This window comes from Natator depressus, chromosome 9 (assembly GCF_965152275.1).
Source record: "Natator depressus isolate rNatDep1 chromosome 9, rNatDep2.hap1, whole genome shotgun sequence".
Classification (NCBI taxonomy): domain Eukaryota; kingdom Metazoa; phylum Chordata; order Testudines; family Cheloniidae; genus Natator; species Natator depressus.
This window is the reverse complement of record NC_134242.1, coordinates 85,018,003-85,038,708: the sequence shown is the minus strand read 5'-3', so window position 1 is coordinate 85,038,708 and position 20,706 is coordinate 85,018,003. Positions and strand designations below refer to the sequence as shown.

At 39.8% G+C, this 20,706-nt stretch overlaps 1 long non-coding RNA gene across 1 annotated transcript in view; it reads right to left on the bottom strand.

Moving 5' to 3' along the window:
* Positions 1-20,706, bottom strand: part of LOC141993618 (uncharacterized) — a 74,057-nt gene that overhangs the window by 15,191 nt on the left and 38,160 nt on the right. Inside the window, exon 2 of the long non-coding RNA XR_012640911.1 lies at positions 13,468-13,528. This is a non-coding gene — a long non-coding RNA (uncharacterized LOC141993618). The remainder of the gene's footprint in view (positions 1-13,467; positions 13,529-20,706) is intronic.

Here is a 20,706-nt window from a genome sequence, read left to right as displayed (position 1 = left end):
TGTTAAAAACAAAAAATCTTGTCCTGTATCTGACAGTTGAGAGTATTTTTATACAATCATAATCAGTGATTTAATATTTTCTTCTCTGAAACGTTGGATACTAGATGAAAATGTCCACAGAATATGTTAAAGAAGAATATATTCTTTTTACTTTCTTTTTAGTTGATTTTTATATTTGTTACATGCACAAAAAAACATCTGTCTACATATTATAAATACACCTTTTGGAAATTTTAATACTGGGTAAATACCTGCAACAGCGTAACTAACATTTCCTGTTGAAAACCATAGAAAACTCCCTAATAGAGTACTTTTCATTCATTTGTCTGAAAGTGCTTTACAAAGGTGGTTATGTATCATTATTCCTATTCCATAGAGAGAGACTGTGGGACACAGAGCAGGTAAATGAGTTGTCCAAGGTTACACATTAGGTCAGTGGCAGAGACAGCAATAAAAGCCAGGGGTGTAATCTTGGCCCCACTGAAGACAATGGGATTTGGGAATGGGAAGACAATACCATGGGAAGACAATACCATTCTTCAACAGAGCCAGGATTTCCCCTCAACTATCTAATAGGTATCTGGACTCCCCCTGCAGTGCCCTATCCACTCTCACACAACAAAGACACACAGTAGATATATTTCTTGCTCAAAACTTCAATGTCTAAGTCCTCATTATGTTTCAGGCCCAAACCACAACAGTAAATAGCAAACTTCAAACAAGAAATGTACAGGCAAAAACAAAGGGTTAACTGTTCAGATCAGGAGATTGTGCTTCTGGTATTGTCCTCGTTACTCCTTGATGTACTAGCACAATTCCCAGCACTGAAGAACAGTTTTCTCATTATGAACAGCGCTCAGTTTAGCAGCTCCTCTTCTAGGTAAGGAAGCCACATCTGGGCATAGGAATTTTATTCCCCACTGTAAGTTAACTTCTTTGGTGCCATGGCAGAATTCAATGTATATTCGCAGTGTCACTGTGCTGTGAAAGTAAATGTTTAAAGTTCCACAGGACTTTTCTCCCATCTCCTGGAAGCTGATGGGATCTGAGATCTCGATGGCTAAAAAAATATTCAACTACACAAATCTGTTTTGCATTGGCAGATATTCAATCATTGGTTGACTTCAGCAGGGTGTAAAGTCAGAATAATTGGAGATAAGATACTGGCCCATCTTTTACCATGATTTGATTTCCTAAGACATCTGGAGTCCAGTCAAGACTTTTCCTGTGGCATTACTTTAAATTCCTTCTTTCCCAGGCAAACTGAAGTGACCATCCACTCATCCATCTACAGTAGGTTAGTCAGTATCTCCTCCAGACCTCAGTGGACTGTACTGCGGCTCTAAGGTACAGTCCCCATGTGGCAGAAGCACCTGGTCCTAGTAAGAGCTGTGAAGTGAAGCATTGTGCCTGGGGCAAGCTGGTTCTGCATCACCCACACTCAGAGCTGAACCACACTCACCTGAAATGTTTGTGAGTGACTTACTTTAGCTCCCTTAGGTACTGCTCTGTAAGGTCTGATTTTCCATTCCGTCTCCATCCAGACGGACTCCCTTCTGCATCTGCCCTTTTCCTGAACTAACATCAGTAAATGAGGCTGGGGAACAGCATCTTCTCTGTTTTAAGAGCTCATTTCAGTAGAAATTGCAATTAGTAAAGATCACTTGAAAAAACAACAACACATTTTTGGTTTCTACTTTTAGAGAGAATTCCCAAGATATTCACAGTGGCTCAAGATTTAGCTAATTCATATCTGACCTCAAACAGTTTTTTGCTCTTTTATAGTCTCTGCAGGCAGTGAGATCTAATTAATATAGTACAACACCCTAAGATAGATAGAAATACATAGAAACTATTTGTAAGGCATCTGCTGTCTACACAAGAACATTAATTTGGAAAAATCATAACAAACAAAACCAGTATATGCAGTAATTTTTTAGTAGTTTAGACAATCACTTTATATAGCATGTGTGCGCACATGCACACGCACACAGACACACACACACACACACACCATCAAGCAACATTTGACAAACAGGGCTTTCTTCAAGCTGCAGAAAACAGGTTTTATTTCTCTTATATTAAAACACACACAAACCTTCAGTTGAAAACTTGCTTCTAATTTTTTAATATAATTTCTAGTGTGCATTTAATTTTAAGAGGAAAATCAAACAAAACATTACAGACTATTTGCAGCAACCTTAGCTGAAAACTGACAACCCCCAAGGAGATCACTTAATGTAACTTGTTGGAGAATTGTCTAAACACCAGAATTAAAGAAGAAAGAAAAGAATCCAGGGTGACAGTAAGAATGTTACAATCAGCCAGAACACAGAGTGAAACTCGCATTCGCTTTGCAGTTGCCAGTTATCAAAACTTAACACCCTCTGTCATGCCAGCATCCTGGAAAAAAATTAGCATTTCAAACACCTCCACCCACACAATCAAGCACAAAGTTCTACCCACAACTGCTTATGAAAACGTCTCTTTTTTGTCTCTGGTAACACCTCTAACTAGAGTATCCTTGAGAAGACAAAATTAATACATAGTCTAGGGATGGCCACACATATCAATATGATACTATCAAAAACGGAGCTTCTTTCTAATGCACCCAGAACATAGAAGCAATTCATAACAGCTGCTATCATTTTTTAAAAAACCAGCTAAAGCAGCTCTGAAAGAATTTTCCAAAATATCTTTGGTATAAATGTAAGTTAAAGCTGAGATAGCAGAAAACCATTGCTTACAAAAATATACATTCCACACTGTAGTCATACTTGAGCTTTGGAAGAGAGAAGCCTAACTCCCTGTATCCAAACACAAACAAAAAGACATCCCTTCGATACTGTAGCCAGAATAAAACAGCAGACTATCATTTACACTGGGGTAAAATAGGGGTAACTGCAATGCCTCTATTGAAGCTATTTGAGTTCAACTGGTTTAGCCAAGAGCAGAATTTTATACAGGTGATACACTCTGGCTGCTCTCTGCCGCTTTTGTCAGGTTATGCAGCTGCAAAATAGATTTAACCGGCACAAATTAGTCAGAACATACCAATTACTCTGGCCCACAATGTCAAAAATCACTGCAAACTCTCTCAACTGAAAGATGATAAACCAGGTTCTCCACAGCCTTCTAACTTCTGTGGCCATTTACACCTGTCCAAAATGTGTGCAAAATGTTACCACATCAGAAGAGTTACATTTTACAACCACTTTTTATTTGGGTAAATAACTACACAACAATGGAGAACCAGGCTCGGCCTTAGCTTCCTTTGTCACGTGAAGTCAGTGAGTGTTTTGCCTGAGCAGGGATTCTTACATTTTTTCAGGACAGATGGGACTATGATGACCATCTTGTCTGACTTCTGGCATCACACAGGCCATTATATTTCACCCAGTAATCCTTGCATTAAACCCATAACTTCTTGCTGAGCTAAACCATATATTTTAGCATCAAATCTCAAGTTTAAAAGTTAAGTGATGGAAAATCCACCACATCCCTCAGTAAATTGTTCCAATGTTAATTAGTCTGTTTAAAAAAACAAGTTCTTTATCAATGAAAGTGGTTCTTTAGTCCATGAAGAATTAAGATACAGAACATACTAGACCAAATCCTGAGGGATGTCAGGACTCTGTATCTCTGTGGATTTGGCCCAGGGTTTAAGTGTCACCTTTTGAAAAGAGTGGACATCTTCAATCCTGAGTCATGAACTAGTGTGTTTAATAAAGACAGTCCTTTCTCCACAGCAAAGCAAACCTATAAGAAAGAGGATGCAGCAGGAGGTGGAGAAGAGAGTTTGCCCAGCTGGCTTCTGAACCTATGTGCTTCTTAGCTGGTCTGAGAGAGTGATGAGACTCAGATCTTGTTGAAACTGACATACATGGAGTGCAGAGTTTTTTTCTGCAGGAAGACAGGGAGCTGCTCCAGCTTATGAAAATGCAGGCCAGAACTGTGATGATTTTGTCGTGTAATTTCCATCTCTGTTCAAAGCAGAAGCCAGACATACTGTCAATAAAGGGAGACCTGCCTAATGTATCAATTCATTTCTCGCCTCTAAAGGAAATTATCCTCTTCATCAGTTCAGAAGGGGAGGGGGAGAGGTGGGAGTGCAGGGAGGGAGACAGTCCAGAACAACAGCTGAAGGAAGGCTGAGAGTCATGGAGATCACAGAATGGAGCATTAGATGGGCAAATAGGGGGAGAAGAAAATGGCAGGGAATGGAGAGAGAAGATAAATGGGGAGAGATAATGAACAGGACACCTGCTGTCAGCACTGCAGGCATTTCAAAGTCTTTAAAACCTTTTCTTTTCATCTGTTGTTCACTGGTATTATTGCTCTTAACATCAGGAGCTGCCACAGCTTGAAACAACAAAACTCTCACATCCTAGCCAGCATCTTTCTATCAATGCTGCTGTATCTCCCTTCGGTCTCATTTTATCTGTTTACTTGTAAAGTTGGGCATGGCAAACAGGGACTGATGGGATTGTGAGCATAGCAGGTACAAGCTCCTTTGCCTTCCACCCTCCCTTTTTGCATATTCATTTCAACCCCTGCTTTGCAGAGACCGCAGTTAATAACACTCCAACATGGCTCTTACAGAAAAGGTTCTATTTAAGATAGTTTGATGTTCCAGCAGACACTGCATCTTCCTCTGGAATACTTTATGATCACAGTCTAAATTAATAATAATAAATAATAAATGTAACAGAAATAACCTCGATATGTACGCAATTTAATAGAAAATTATATGTCAGGTGCAGAATTCTAGACAGTGGTTTAAAAATCTACAGTAAAGATAACACTATATCAGTCTCTATGTGCCTGATTCTTTGCTCCTACAATGTGCTAGGTGCTGTACAAAGACAAATGAAGGCACATTTCCTGTCCCAAAGAGCTTACACTATAAATAAGAGACAGACAGAGAAGGGATGGAAATAAAGTGTAATATAAGGCGAGCATGTGGTACCTGGCAATGCCCTGATGACACAAGGGTTAATGACACAATGAAGGGGTATAAGTATTAAATACATAATTGCATACAAAAATCAATGTTAAAAGGGCATTAAGTTTGCAAAGTCAAGCACCCAAATGTTAGGAAATGTCAGAATTAGGGCTGCCTGTGAAACCTTAATTTTGACCCCCTTTCACATGCTTTGTACTACTGTCTTTAATTACGTGATCACATACTATTTCTTCCACAGGGCCCCTATGTCATTCATTTTTCATTCACCTCATTCTCAGAAACTGCTGCTGGACAATATTTTGCTGAAATTTTCACCAAAAAAATCACCCCAAGGAAAACACCACCCCGCATGGAAAATTTCAGCCTGAATGATTAAGTATGACAAAGTGAAAAGCAACTGAAAACAGAATCTTATAATGAAAAATATCAGACAACTTTAACCTTGAGTCACTGCAAACTCTGCCTAGAATATAGATATCTGTCCTTAATTGCTACTATCAGCTGCATACATATACATTGTTCTGTCATTAAAATTACAAATGGGTCAGAACCAGAACCTCAAACCTGACTCTCTTTCCTCCTTCACACACATGTAGTTTAGTGGGATGACTTCAAGGTTCAACCCAAAACTGGAAGGCACTTTCTTTGCTCAAAGGTGGCCAAAGATGGCAGAAATGTTGCGAGAACAAATGTGAGCCATAGCCCTGGTTTGGCCATGAAACAGAACCCCGCACTAAGCCTAATAGTCCTGAACCAAAACACCTCTCTCACTACCCCTTCACTCAAGAAGATCTTTTGGTTATGAAATCAGAGCTCCATCAACAAATCTTTACGTGAAAGCTACAAAGTTGTAAACCTATTTTGAACGTTGAGACAATAGATTCACAAATTAGGTTGTTTCATAGGTAAGCAGAAATAATTTCATGTGGACAACTGAGATCCATACTTGAAAGCAGGGTTTGTTTGTTTTTTTTTTGTTTTTTTTTAAAGAGTTTCCGACATTCACTCAAAGCATTGCCTCTGGTTGTGTACAATGTGCTGCTAGCCCAGCTTCAAGTAACAACGTAGAACTGATCAAAGGATACATTTAAAAAAAAAGGGGGGGGGGGACAAACTCTGATCCCAGACACATGATGTGGTTGAATTCAAATGGAAATTTCAGATCTCCAACATCCTTTAAAATGTTTCAGATATTAAGGATACGGGATGAAATAAAATGACACAGTAAGGTAGGTTAATTAACAGATCAGTTACAAATCCCAGTCCTTTTTTTCCCCAGTGACACTCTTAGCAAATACAGTTACCAGTACAGACCTACTTTTCTATACTTCTCTCCTTTATCTAACTTTGCCTTTCATGGGCTTATTGAAGCAGTGTTTTGTAATAGTGTCAAATTAGTAGAAAACCCGAGGTATAGCAATTTGACAATGATATAGCTGTCACGATGGTTCTACTTTCTCCTTGTACCTACTCAGGCATAATTAGAATCAAATATCTACCTCTCAGCGTTTCTCTTGGGCTCATCCAACTCTGAAAGCTCTCAGGCCATTAAGGCATATCAATTAGTAATGATTTTTTCAGCCCCCAGCAGCCACCGAAGCATACATTAAAGGTGATATTTGCAGTCAAAAATTTAATGTGCACCATTTGAGAATATCTACTTTAACAAAGAGAATGTTATCATCTGGGAAACTAACTTGCTTAAAATTTTATATATTGCTGAATAAAATGTTCAATGAAAATTTCCATATCTATTAAGTAACATTAATTGCACATAGGTTTGGAAAACACAAGAATCATTAAAGATATAAATAGGGGCTGTGCAATAGCTCAGAAGAGTTACTATTATCACTTCTCTGGCCACTTTCACAACCTCCTTAGTACAAATCATTTTTTAACTAAATCATTGTGACCCAAAGAAACTTACTTCTATTTTTTTTTCAAGTCTCTCTATTCAATGAGTAGATGTCACAGAACCAGTTCATTACCAGTGGTGGGATTAGAGGGCTGTCACGTTTCTTTCAGCTAAGTCTGTTTAGTCAGGACTGTTTGGAAAAGCAACCCTCTGCAGGTTCTCAGTCATTTTACAAGTCTGAGAGCCCTAATAGCTCTTGTTTCAAATGCAACTCAAACAATTAGTTATTGCAAGTCCAGATTGCAAAGCAAAGATAATGTTATTAACAATTATGGACAAGAATTAAAATGGCACTGGAGTAGAACAGAGTTTTCAAATTTAGGAAGTGTTCATAGACATTTACTCTTCTCTGCAATGCCTTAAATATATTTTAACATGGTGTGCATGTGTGAGAGACAGAGAGAGAGAAAATGTGTGTGTGTAACTGATATTTTTTAGACGACTTGTGCCTAACCAAAACCCAGTTCAGCTAATCAGTGCATAGAGGCAACAACTGCCTTGAACTTCAGACACTGTTTCTAATGGATAGATGCAAAATAAGAGCCTGATCCAAAGGCCACTGAAGTAAATAAAATGAACTACAATGGAATTTGGATCAGGCCCTAAATGATTTTAGTTACAGGAATCAAAAGGAGAAGAAAGCAGCACCAAGTTTCTCTCATAATTATGGTAAAAGCCTTTGATCTGTTCTCTGCACTGTAGCAATTCTGCCTTACTTTAGCATTAAAAGGCTGACACCTTCTTTATTCTACAGCTAACTCCTGTGGAACTGCCGTGGAGGTAATGCGACAACAGGACATTTTAAGAAAAAGCTGAGTATTGCCACAGCCCCTAAATAATAAGGATCCTTTGCCCCTCAGCAGGCTTAACCCTGCAAACAAACACAATTCAACCCCTTTACTTTTCCAATCTAGAAACACTTTGTAAACACTCATGAGATGTCAAACTGATGAAAGTCAGACACAATTTGAAATTACCCCATGTTTAAATCAGGTGGCCAGCAGGTCTGAGTTTTTTTAACTAGGAAGATACAGACAAGAGTGAATTTGTCACCACTTTGAGTGGCAGGAATTCTGACTCCACCTTAAGTTAGCTAACCTGTGATGATGTTCAGAATACAAGTATCAGTCATTTTCCAAGTTTTTAAGCCTACTGTTAGGCCTGTAAAATTGTCTCCATCAGAGGTTATATTTACATTACTATCAAACTGCAACACTAAAGTCTCAGAGCCTAGACTGACTGCGGGCGGCTCACAGGGCTCGAGCTGCGGGGCTGAAAACTGCAATGCAGGTGTTTGGGCTTGGGCTGAAACCTGGGCTCTGAGACCCTCCCCCTTTGCAGGCTCTCAGAGCTCAGATTCCACCCTGAGCCCAAATGTCTACACAGCAGCCTGAGTCAGCTGACCTGAGCCAGCCCTCATTCTTTTATTGCTGTGTAGATGTATACTGAATGCACTTGACATTAATCATAAATCTCTGATCATACACAAGTGAGCCAAATTAGAAATATTATACATACACAGTATTCATTTTTTGCCCTCAAGGGGGAAGAATATTCTTCCTTCTGCCCTGATAATTATTAAAACATTCAGATGTTTTAATTATCTGTATAATCACCCAACAAATTTGGCACCAAAGTTCTCAGCAGAGGCTCAGACCCGTAATCTTCTCACCTCAGTGGAAGTCATTGGATTGCTTACATAAGGAAGGGTTTGCAGGCTGGGAAGCACAGGCACAAAGGCCTGGTTTACACAGAGATTTTGTAGCAGTATAACTATGCTGATTAGGGGTGTGGGTTTTTTTACCAAATAGTTAGACTGGTACAACCTTTAGTGTGGATGCCAGTTATACCAGTACAAAGGTGCTTTATACCAATACAGCAGCGGTGGCCAAACTTACTGACCCTCTGAGCCGCATAGGACAATCTTCAGAAGTTTGAGAACTGGGACACACCCCAAGACCCCTCCCCCCTTCCCCGCTGGGCAGAAGCCCCTACCGCACAACCCCACTGCAAGGCAGCGGTCCCAAGCTCTTCCCTTCAACAGTCGGGTTGGTGGAAAATAGGGGGGTGGGTGGGAAGGGGCTCCGCAAGCTGCACTTTAAATGGTAAAAGAGCCACATGTGGCTTGCGAGCCACAGTTTGGCCACCCCTGCAGTATAGCTTCTTCCCCTCCCCTTATACCATACAACTTCACCCACATTAGGGGCTGTACCACTTTAATTATACTGATATAGGTAAAATGTTACAACTTTTGTGTATTTAGAGAATGCCTTAAAATTTATACCAATGAAGCTATGAAAAAACCATACCCCAGACTGACACGGCTATACCAAAAAAACAAACAAAAAAACCCACAGTGTAGAAGCAGCTATGCCAATGTAAGAGTGCTTCTGTCCGCATAGCTAATGTCACTCAGGGAAACAGAGTTCTGATATGGGAAGAAAACTCCTTCTGTTGGTGTAGACTGTGTCTACAGAGGGGGCTATGCCGGTGTAGCCATGCTGAGATAGGCTCTGTAGTGTAGACATAACCTAAGACAAAGTTTAATACAGAAAATAGTTTTTCAACTTGTATTTCATCACCTGAGCCAGGGCTTTTGGATGTTTTAAACATTAATAGGTGACTTGCGCAAAGGTTTGGAGGTTATATGCTTCATTGTGTTGCCTACACTTTGACATTAAAGCTTTCTTCTGCTCAAATAGAGCAAAAGCCTGTATTTCTGAAATAGCAAACATTCAAAGAGAGAAAGGTTTTAAATCTACGTCTTTTTCAAACAAAATTCTGAGTTCCAGGTTTGTAATTTTAACTAGCCTTGTATCTGCAAGAAAATCTACCACCCAGTCTGCATATCCTATGTTTGCAGGCATCCGTCCGTTTTGACCTTTGGTGCCGACCTAAACTTTACCAACCCATTCATTCCATCTTAACAAAAAGTAGCTTCTGCAGGGAAAGAGATGATAATGTATCTGCAAGAGGACTGACTCTTTGTGCAGTTGAGGGGGAAGTGCCAGTATAACAAATTGCTCCTGTTCAAACCCATCAATTCAAAACAAGCATCTGAAAAACTTGTCAAGCAAACTCAAAGGACCCTTACGTTCTGGTAACTGCAAAAGAGAAAGCATTGTGCATGGAAAAACGTGTGGTGTCTGGTGCAGCTTGCTGCTTAGATAAAAGAAACAGGTAAAGTTATTTGAAATATTCATCCTGAACCTCAGACCCAGGCAAATTAACCTTTGGGCTCGAGGTTTCGTTGATTGGGAACCTAAGCCCCTGCTTACAAAAGTTTGGTCAACAATGGCTAAAGACATTCACACAGAGGGGAAACCTGCAATGCTCTTCTCCCCAGCCAATCTCTCTTGTTCCAAGAAGTCATCCCTCCCAGGCCCAGGAACCCTAGGATCGCTCCAAACACTTGGGCCAGTGTGGGCTGGGGGTAATTCAGGCTCCACTATCCTTCAGAATGGCAAAACCTGCCACTCGGTGGGGCCAGAAAGGAAAGATGTCTCCCAATGAATGGATTGCTGTTGTCCCTGGTCCTTGTGCTGGCTACACCTGCAGGGAGGGAGCCTCCCTGCTTTTCCTTTTGCACATGGTCTGAAGTCCCTCTGGAGATAAGATGCTGTCTATTTCTTTGTGCACCTAATGGGAAATATTGGGGTATTATGCTTTTGTTGGACTTGTGCACTTAAATACTGTTTTAGTATTTTAACAGACCCTAACTTGCCACATTAACCAATTTTCCTCATCCACAGTGCCTAGATACACCTGTGGTGGAGGGGGCAAAGGGGAGGTTGGGAGATGCATAAACTTCTTACACTGAAATATTTTAAAGCCAACTAAATGCGGGAAATTACTTTTGGGATTTCAAAATCTTCAGAATCCCTCTAATTTGTACATTGCCTACCCTATAGTGTTTGCAGGTTATGGGCCTGCATACGCCACATACAGTATTTTCAGGATGTGTGTTTCTGAAACTGTCCGTATCATCATAATCCTGAACTACTCCACAGTGGGAGAGTGAAGGGAAACTGAGTAACTACTTCAACTCCAACTGTACCCCTCTCCCTCACTTCACATCAGGGTGTTGCTCAGCACTCACTCAGGGGGAAAGAGCGCCACTTCCTGAATCACCCAAACCATTTCCTGCCCCTCCTGGGCTCTCCTTGGAAGCTTCCTATCCAGATAATAACCTGGTCTGATTTTATTTTCTGAGATTAAACATGAAAACAGTCCCCAGTACTGTAGGATACAAGGAGAGGAAGGAGAGAGAGAGAGAGAAGGTAGAGGGCCAATCCTGAAGCCCTTAGTTTGTTAAAGCTTCTGCTGACGTCATTGGGAGTTTGCACTGACGAAGGAGTTCAGGACCTGGCTCAGAATGCATAAGCAACTACCCCTGAACCAAAGCAATGAACCTCAGTCCTTTGCAGTTATTTGTACAGGACAATTAAAATTGTTTTAGAAATTACATTTTTACCTGATCTGAAAAATTACTCTAGTGTCTAAATTGATTTTAATTAACAACAGCTCTCCGGCAGGGAATCAATAAGTGATGGGTCCAGTTTTCAAAATAACCCAAGAATGATATTCTGTATCCAGCATCTGAATACCAGGTGATATTTTTATGTTTTGTGTGTCACAAGAAAAATTAATCAGGTTACCTTAGAAAATTGGTCAAAAGTTTTGCAATACTATATAGTATTTTAACATAACCCTTTTGTACAGTACACAGCTTTCTCTCTCTCACACACACACACTTACACTTTTCTGGTTTATTCCTTGCTTCTGTGGTGCTAAATTCATTCACGACCCCATGTGAGCTCAGAAAAGAGCCCCAGGCAGCTCTATCCTCACCTAGTCTCTGCAGCATCGTGAATTTATCAGTGTGCCCTTTTAAAAAACATATTTTCTTCTCCTTTCTTTCAACAACAGATGTAGAGGGAGAGGGGAATGTTTATATAATGCTTATATAACAAGCAGTGCAAATATACACCTCTCTGTCTACTGCTCCTTGCCCTAAAGAAAATAAAATCCCCTTTTCAATCATCCTGGGGGGGGGAGGGGTCGGTTTTTCTCTTCCCCAGTCACCTAACCCTATTCCATGACAATGTCTGTTTTGCAGCACAAACAGGGTTCCTGGTCACATGATTACAGCAGAGGTAACATGCTTCCAAAAGACTAATTGCCTTGTCACTGCAAATCCAACCTAATAAAGGTCCCATTTTTAAAAAACAATCTAGGAAATCAGGCAAAAAGTGGATGTTGTGGGGTATTAACAGAGTATATATGTGTGGGGTGATTGTTCAAAGGATGAAGCAAAAGTGATAAAAGGGCATTTTATTGAAACAATGATGACTTATTTTACACTTTTCTTTCTTCAGTCTAGAAGCACATTACAATGGTTGGTAATAAGCTCCATTTTGCAGCTAGAGAAACTGAGGTAGAGAGAGATTGTTATTATTCCAGGGTCACACAGCAACTTAGAAGGAGAACTAGTACTGGACTCTTCTGAGTCTCAGTGCAGTACCCTATCTACCAGACCACATTGTTTCCCTCTAACACAGTGGTGGGCAACGTGCGGCCTGCCAGGGTAATCCGCTGGCGGGCCACGAGACAATTTGTTTACACTGACCGTCCACAGGCATGGCCGCCCGCAGCTCCCAGTGGCCACAGTTTGTCGTTCCTGGCCAATGGGAGCTGCGGGAAGCGGCGGGCAGCCTGCGTCGCATCCTACAGCTCCCATCAGCCGCGAACGGCCAACCGCGGCCACTGGGAGCTGCAGGCGGCCGTGCCTGTGGATGGTCAGTGTAAACAAACTGTCTCACGGCCCGCCAGCGGATTACCCTGACGGGCCGCAGGTTGCCCACCGCTGCTCTAATGCCATGTTATTTTATCTCTCCTATACCTGAGCTGTCATGGAGGACATTTCCTGTCAGGGAATGGGGATCTGGAGACTGAATATCAAATTCTGCTCTCATTTGTTCTTTTCAGCTCCATTGCACTTCATTGGGGGTGCATAACGATAACCTTCAGAGTCAAATTTGGCCCTATAGCTTTAACTGCTTCTTTAACATCTGTTCTCTAATCTAACTTTGGATGGGCAAATGGGTATGAATCCCAGTCGAGTGGTAATGATATCACCTTTTCCATGCTACATGGGTTGTACTGATAAGCAAAACTAAGATTTGTCTGTGTTCCACTATTTCTACTTGACACTTTAAACATTGGCCTTTCACTTTCATCCTCCAAAGGGAAGTGACATTGCTTGGTTTATTTCAGGGACTGATATGGATGAAAACTATCCCTGGAAAGATGTACTTTTGAGCTTGCAGAAAGTGAATGACTAATATTGGGTATAAATATTTTGTCAGGGCAGATCATTCTTTGTAAAAATCTGTTTTTGCTCTAGGAAGAGTAGTCTTATAGGTCTCTCTCTCTCTCAGAGGCAAGGTAACCCCTACCTAAAACACAAGATAAGGGAATTAGGAATTACTGTAAACATAGCCCTACTGAAACAAACTAAATCTTAAAAAACATATTAACGTTTATTATAATAAAATAAATAATAATTAATATTAAGTGCACTTACATCAACTTTTCACCTGAGAATCTCCAAATCCTACCAGACAAACCACATTTGGTGCAGGTCCCTAAAAGGAGAGCACGGGAAACAGAAGTGTGGTCACTGACGTAAATTAAATCCAGTTAGTTGAGGATAGTTCACAAATGCCCTTAAGCATGAAAGAGCCTGCTGCAGTGCTGTGACCATGCCCCCATCTCTGGAGGATTGCTCCTGACTCACTCTGCACGAACTGGGGTTTCCCCCATGCCCCACCTACTACACCAAAGGGGCAACACTAATGGGACATACCAGGGTCAAAGGTCTACACTAATTTTCACAATACCTCTATGAGGGGCTGTAAACAGCGTGAGGATAAGCAATGTCCCCTTAAGATCACAAAACAAGTCAGTGTGAGTGCAGAATCAAGAACAGAACCCAGACGTTCTGGCTCCTGTTCTCCAGCTCTGACCACCGGAACACAAGGCCTCTCTCACAGTCATGGGGCATTAAGTAGCCAAACAAATGCTTTGTAAATTTAAGCCAGGCTTTTTTTAATATGTGGTATTTTAAACATCAGCATATAATTGCAATCTTTTAAAAACAGATTCTAATGTAAATCTCTATTCCGGAGGCTGTGGGGGGAAGGTGTTGAAAGAGTTGTTTCCCAAGCCAATAAATGGTAATGGTTCAATCATAGTATCTGTTAGTACTTAGGAATTCAAAAATGTACAGGTTATTCAGTTGTACAGCTATGCACAGTTATGCTGCCTCTTAAAACTCACTGCAAATATATTGCTGAAAAATTACTCATGCACACACTCTGCCCTGCAAAGTCAACCTAATTTCTAAGGAAATAGCTTAGTTGCTTTTGGTTAGTATTATTACAGCAATGCTTAAGAGCCTCAGTTATGGACCAGGAACCTCACTGTGTTAGACACTGTACAAGCACAAAAATAAAAAAAAAAAAAGAGGTCCCCACCTGAAGGAACTTACAATCTCCTCCTCTCCAAAGTATCCAAAATGTGTTAATTCTCAAACTGGATTAATGATCTATAAAACAGTCATAGAGTTTGTCCTTTCATTAAACTCATTTTTGTTTTCTATAAAGTAATCTTCAATTTGGAATTAGGAAACAAACTTGGTGATATTACCAGTTTTTCAAATAAGAAAATTGACAATTTTGGGAAGATCAATGAGTTTGATCTAAGATGAAAAAAAATCCCTTTCCACCAAAACACAACTTTTGGAGGAAAAATGCAATATTTAGAGAAATGCATCTTTGGGGGACAAAAATAATCCAGCCATGTGTACAAAATTGTCTATTTTATTGTACTTTTAAAGATTTTTTTTTTGTATATACAGAACCTAAACAGAAAGAGAAACAACAAGATACAAAACTAAAAGCAAAGAAAACTTACAATGACTGTTTAGAAGACTCCGAAAAATCTTCTAGAATCCGTATTTTTAAATGACACAAACAATGGAACAAATTTAGCCCTTTTGTGTATATAGGTACTGTGTATATAGGTACACACACACATATATATATTCATTCTACAGGTAATGAAATAATCAGGTCCAAGAGGAATTGAAGGAGGATTTGTATCAGAAAAAGAATGAAAAAGAAAATGGGCCTGATTCTGATCTCATTTACACTGAAGTAAAGCTAGAGTGATTCTACTTAACTTATACCATTCACAACAGTATAACTAAGATCTGTTTTGGGTCCATTAAGAAAAATGGATGTAAGTTATCATTAATTTTATTAACTAACTCAGGTGGGAAACAATTTTTCCAGAGCACCACCTGGGCTATTCTCAGCAAAAAACACGTTTCTCCCACCTACCAAATTGCTTATTTTCATGACAATTTCCAAGAGAAAATTAAACTCGTGATTGTGTCATGGTATTTTGCTATTTATAGCAATGTATCTAGCTGAGTTCTATCCGATAACATACAAACTGTACAAATCCATGTGATGCTTCCTTCATGGGGAGTGTAGTGTCACAGTTGTAATTGCACTATAGTACCAACTCTGCAATTGGCTGTATGACCTTAGATAAGGCCTCATTGGATTCCTATAGAAGTCAATAGATCCCCATTGACTTCAACTGGAGTAGAATGGGCCCTTCATCAATCTCTGCCATAGATTTACCAAACAGTAAAATAAGATTAATAATTGTTATCTATCCCCAGGTGGGGATGAGTGGAGAGTTTGTTTTTTGGTGGTAGTGGTGGTAATTATGAGACATGGACGGGAATGACAGGTTAACATTGTAATATATTTTTAGATCCTTGGAGTGTTGTTCTTATATACCTGAAAGTTATTTTATTATTAAGTATTATTTTCAATACTTATCCATCTATTCATCTGAACATATTCTGACTCCCTAATTATTTTTGTTGTTGCCATCATAGTTGTTTGCTTTCTTTATAGATGAAAATAAATGAGAGCTGTAGAAACAGTTTCATACCATATGCGTGTGTATACTATATATGTAATATAAATATATATAAAATCCTATTTCTCAGTTTATTAATTATTTTTATTATTATTTTAGAATATATTGGCAAACATAAGATCCCTTGTTATCCTGAATCAGTACTTATTGCACTGGGACTCAGACAATCTGAGTTTAATTTCTGGTTCTGCCACAGACAACGTGGGCCAGCTCACACAGGGATGGAATTTCAGAAGAGCTCAAGGCTCCTACCAGAGCGTAGATGTGAGCTGAGCTCTTTTGAAAAATCTGCCTATTCCCAATCTGTACTATCTCCTTCCTCAGTCTTGTGTGTGCTGATTCTTAGTTCTTTGGGCGGGGACTGGCCCTTACTATGTGTTTGTAATGTGTATAGCACAATGGGGTTCCTGATTTCAAGGAACTTCTAGGCACAACTTTAATGCAAATAATTACAGCAAGGGAGAGAAAATGCCTCTCCAAATATAAAAAGAGGTTGACTTTGGCTACTCACCAACAGCTTCCCATCACGTTGACCGACTCACACAGTGGACATGCCCAGCAGTTGTTTTTTATTTCAGAGTCTTTACTTTAATCCCCCTCATTTCTCTCCTTTTAAGTCAGTTCAAGGTCCTAATGTTTTTGCCAACTTATTTTTAATGGGATTGTTAGTATCCAGGAAGTCTTGTCAAATAATCATTATGTAGCTGCTACTTTCAAGGCCACCTGTGGTTGCTTCCACTTCTTTTTTGTGCTTTTTTGCTCCAGTTACTAGGGTAGATATCATTTGTTTAACTGTGGGGATGGTCAAATTAAAAACATGTTTGTCTGACCCTCTCCTATCTGGTCTTCTGAAGGTGTAGCTGGTCTCTCTGGTTGATGGTCCAATTACTGACATTATTGCTTCATCTTTGGCGACTCAAATGTATCTATTAGCCAGCAAAATGGTGTTTGTGAACCCTGTCTCCAGAGACAAAATCAAGGCTGTCAGCTACTGAGTAATCGCCCCCATTGCTTTACTTCTGTTATTCTACTACTAAGTAACAAGGAGAAGGGGCCGTTTTAAATCAGGTTTTTAGCCATTTTTATCTAAGAGGAACATATTCCTCAACCAACTGTCCAGCTTCAGATCAGCTTGTTAGCCAAAGACTGCCTTGGTAAACATGCTTAATTATGCATGTGTTGCTCAGCCTCAGGGCTCTCCTTGTCTCTGCTGCAGATATTGCTTGACTTGCAGTATCTTCCACTTTTGATAAGTTTTGCCATAGACCTCACATCACAGGAGCTGAGCTTTTTTTGTCTTTTCTTTCCAGTGTCCTCTCTCTGGGTAGACTAGGAAACAAGCATTCTCCTGTACCTAATCTGTAGGGTTAGCATTTTCAGAGGGACCCAGAAGCTACAACTGGGGCCACATTTTCAAAAGAGCTAGGCCAGAATTTCAGAAGTGCTCAGCAACCCAGATCCTCCCATTGTTCCCAATAGAGTTCTGGGTCATGCGTTCTTTTGAAAATCTGCCTCCCCACAAATTATGGGTGCTCAGCCCTTCTAAGTCTGCCTGAGTACTTCTGAAACTCTGGGCCTGTGTTCTCCCCCTCCCCACCCCTGTTCCATGGAACCCAGGCACCCCCAGGTGCACAGCACAAAGGAGAGCAAAATAGTGGTAATTACTCATTTAAATCCAAATCCGACCAAGGCTACTGGAAGCCCTCTTTGTGAGACCCGTCTCTGCCGTTGAGGCTGCTCCTTGCAGCATTACTGATCGATAAATGGAGTATAACCCCGTATACACGCAGCTCTTACAGACTCAAGCAGCAACACAACCACAAAACTGACCGTGTCACAGGGGAGAGGAGCAGTCCTTCCATGCTTATAACCTGAATTCTCAAAGGATGGACCCATGCAACCTTGGGATTTGCATAATTAGGAGAACACGATGCTGTCTGCTCTGCTCACTCTCCCCCATTCAGGGACGTTGCCCTCACGTTTTCCACAGGTTCAAAGCTGTAGGTATTTTGAATGAGCTTTGCCCTTTCCATGGCTGCTTTCCCTCAAGGAACGGTTCATCTGAGTCTAAACAAATTTTGTGAAACAACTCAAAGAGGTGATGGAGTTGAAATGGATCCAGCCTAATTTCCTTAAGAAAACCAAGACTGAGTGCTCCACTTAATGGATTTGCATGATACTTTCAAAGAGAATTACATCCAGAAGCAGCTAACATTGCTAGATTAGTATGTATATGACTGCATGGCTGGACCAGAGACCCAGCCCCTTTGCATTGTATTGGTGGTGCAAAATGGCAATATAACTGGCAGCTGAGGAACTCCCAAGTGGTGGAGAGCTAGAATGGCTGAGAAAAAGGGGGAAATCCGTGGAGTTATACCTTAGTGACTTAGCAACCGGGGGTAAATCAGAGCAGACGTCGAGCTGCTGTAAGTTGCAGCAGAGCCAATCCCGCTCTGAGCCAGCCTCTAGGACTAGGGGCATAAAGCTTGTGTAAAGCCACCTTTGCTCATTCCTGCCTCAGCCAGGTACTAAACTGAGTGAAGCTCAGTTAGACATGAGAACTGGCCCCACTGTATTTATCTTTTTACATTGGTTCACACTTCAATACATAGAGATTTACCTTGGTTTTATTGTCAGCATCTAAAGCTGTGAGAACTCCTGGTGCATCCGTCTTGCTGTGTAAACCACAGGTCAGGTTTGAACTTGTGGCTTGTGCTCTAGCTCTGGATTTTACACCATCCATCTTGCTTACCCTCAATTTCATGCCTTTCCAGCTCAGCACAGACTTAGAGGAACTACGCCTATCACAGTATGCACCTCACCTACTCCAAGTACATGTTTCAAGGTAAACTTACAGTTAATGACAGTCAGACTGATGCACAGAATAATATTCATTACAAACTTTGCCCCCTTTTGGCTTGATAAATCATTTGTGAGCCATCCACGATTACTGTGAATTTATTTATAGTTCATAAATATCCACCAATTAGTTTCAATGAATATTTTTCAACCTGCCACTTGTAAAGAATTCATAGCTATGAATATTTGTTATTCTTTATTCATGTTGTATGAGACTGGTCACTTTGGCTACCTGTTATTATTTCTGCTTTTTGACTGGATAACAAACTTCTTAAACAGAAGAATAACAAATTCTAGCATTAAGAGTACTAGAATTGTTTATTCTATATGTTAATTGTCAACTGAATAAATATTGATGCCAAAATTCTTGAAACAATCAGGATTCACAAGCATTTTCACATATCACCGATCACAATGAACTAAACCAGACTTTTTCTTTGGGAAAAATATTAACAAATCATTTTTAAAATTACTATTTGGGCTAGTTCTGTTTAAAGACTGCTAGTCCTTAGTTCAGTATGAATGCATTTTACCTTATTATTTGAAACAGGAAAAATGTTATTGTATCACGTCACACTCTTTGTTTTCAAAGTGTTGCAGCTGGTACTCAGAGTCAGAAAAAATTCTTAAGTTTAAAACAAAACTCTGTAATAGTTCAAAATGTGTATAAATACACTAATACCACCTAAAGGAAATAGCTCTTCTTAGTTTGTTATTAAAAGGCTTTTTGTAAGATGTTGAAGAAGAGTATTACCATTTTAAATAATTCAAAATTATTTAATAATGTTAAGTCCTGTTAGGAAGCACTTCCAAATGGAAGTGCATAAAATTATTTATACCTGTCACTACACACTGTATTGTAGCACTTCATAATAATTTATTAGGAATTAATGATTTATTATAAGGAAACTATTTATAAATGTTATTCAGTTTAGTTACTTGAGAGTGGGGACAGAATACAGAAAAGTTTGAAACTCTCGTGGTAAAGTCCCAGGGTAATCCCAGTTTTTTAATGTGATCTTGTCACATTGATCATAAAAGAACCCACATTCTACTGCTTATATTCCACGCAAAACAACTGTCAACCAACAGCACAAGAAAGTATGAAAGACAATTTCACACAAAAACCTATGTTAAAAGAACTTTTAACCTGGCAAAGTCAAGCACTTAAAAGTTAGGAACGTTTGTGCAATCTTAATTCAGCCCACTTGTGTATGTGCTTTATGATACAGTCTTTGAAAACATGATTACAGACTATTTCTTCCACAGGACCCCTGCCTCATTCAATGCCACAGGATGGTTTCTGCTCACTTAATTAGCAGCTATTCAGTGTTTTGTTTTATCCTCACTATTCGATAAGGGGATGCAGGTTTTATTGATAGGGCTTCTGTTTTGGGAATTATGTTAATGTCATTTTTTCTGACTTTATTTTAGCAGTTTGAGTTGTATGTAGCTGTCCAAAACTGGGGAGAGTAGGGGAGGGATTCAGAGTTCTTAGTACATACTGTAATGAGTAATATGTCATTGCAATTTCTCTGGTGTATTTTAACTGTTTCAAACAGCATTACATTAAAGTACACTAGGAAACCTTTAGTGTGCACCACTACAGGGATCTACATGGGCCAACTAAGGTGCAACATTAGTGCACTTTAGAAATCACACCTCTTCAGTCTGTATTAATGCTCCATGTAGACAAGACCATAGAAACAAGTAACTATTTCTGGTGTTTACTGTGTAAACATCAATTATAATTTTTTTTGTATCGGCGGTGTTTTATCGGAGTTTATTGGTTAAAACTTAAAATCAGAAGCCCTACTTTTTTACTGCACACTGTTCAAACCAGGCTTTGAGACAGAATTATTGATTTCCTCATGGGCTTTTCTATGGTGCTCATCATTACAGTATCTGAGTGCTCCACAAACATTATTTAATTAATCTCCACAAA